Below are 1479 nucleotides of genomic sequence, written 5' to 3'. Positions count from 1 at the left end.
TATATCATCGTTAAATCTTATCTTATAAAACCAGTGGAACTTCAAAATCGTTAAAATTCATGGCTCCCGTCGCATTGCGCGGGTACACAACTAGTATAATATAGATTTAGATATTTTATGGTCTAACTTTTTAATATTTAATTTATAAACTTTATTTGTATGCATATTTCCAAAATTAGATATAAAAGACTATAACTTCATATTAACATACGATAAGTTGATGTTAAAAACTATAAAACAATAACGACATAATTAACGTTAAACCTCAAAATAAGTATGCACGTTCATATCATATATAGATGTCATATATCATTTTTGGTCATACATGATGTCATAGATGCAGCATATATGACTGTGAGAGCACCGTAGACCTTCTTCTTACAGAGAAATCCCCCTATCCAACTACCGACTCCTGCCGAAATTGTGTTAACCTTTCGCCCCCTACTGAAAAGGGGCAATTAGCTTCACACCACTGATAGATATGTTAATGAAGGTGCATGGTAACAAGAGGCAAGTTTTAGCATTGTTTGAAGAAACTTGTAAGACAACATATGATTACTTGAACAACACACGTTAACTTTTTTATGTTGGATTTGTTGCTTTTTGACTAATCTAAAGATGGAAATTGAACAGAATATATTTGATAATACTATAAGAGTACTCGCACAATATAGCGAGACACATCTTGATTTTAAAATTTTATTGTATTATTTGTCTCTGTCGATGTTATAATACGATTTTATGTGTTTTTAAGAAAGCATTAATAATTTTATTTTTGAATAAAATATAAATTTGAATATATCATAAAAATTTAAAGAAAAATATACCAATGTTAATATCAAATCAACTATTTAAAAGTTCTTTTTTTATGTAATTTCTTTAATTTATTTTTTTAATTTATTTTTGGTTTAATAATTTTATAAAGATAATAATTAAGTATTCTGTTAAACCTCAATGATTATCCTAATTATATTTTAGATTTTTTATGTTTAAAATGAGATATTTATTCTGTCTTTTATTATTTTTATCTGTAGTTAGTTACATGAATTCAGATATGGAACTTTAATAAGTTGTACTTACGCACAATCTACTTGTAATCTTGAGTTTTTAAGTAATATACATTAATTAACAGTACTTTACGTATAAAAAGTGGTTTTTAAGAGTTTTTATCAAATGCTTATAATATAGTATAGATTTTCAATTAAAATATTTTTTATAAACATATTTAATAATATAATATTTTTTATAAAAATACGTCTAACAGAAATATCCGCACGGAGATTGTAGAGTTGCGGAGGAAAAGAAAATATCATGACTTTTAATGCATTTATTAAAATTTAATTTATTTTTTGGGAAAAATATAAAAACAACAAAATATCTAATCCTCTCTAGTTATTAAAACTAGAAGCGTACTCGCGCAATGCAGCGAGATACATCGTGTTTTTAATATTTCATTTTATTCTTTATCTCAGTCGATGT

Source organism: Cynara cardunculus (genome assembly GCF_001531365.2).
Source record: "Cynara cardunculus var. scolymus isolate 2C chromosome LG 1, CcrdV1, whole genome shotgun sequence".
Taxonomy (NCBI): domain Eukaryota; kingdom Viridiplantae; phylum Streptophyta; class Magnoliopsida; order Asterales; family Asteraceae; genus Cynara; species Cynara cardunculus.
Note: the sequence above shows the minus strand (reverse complement) of the source record.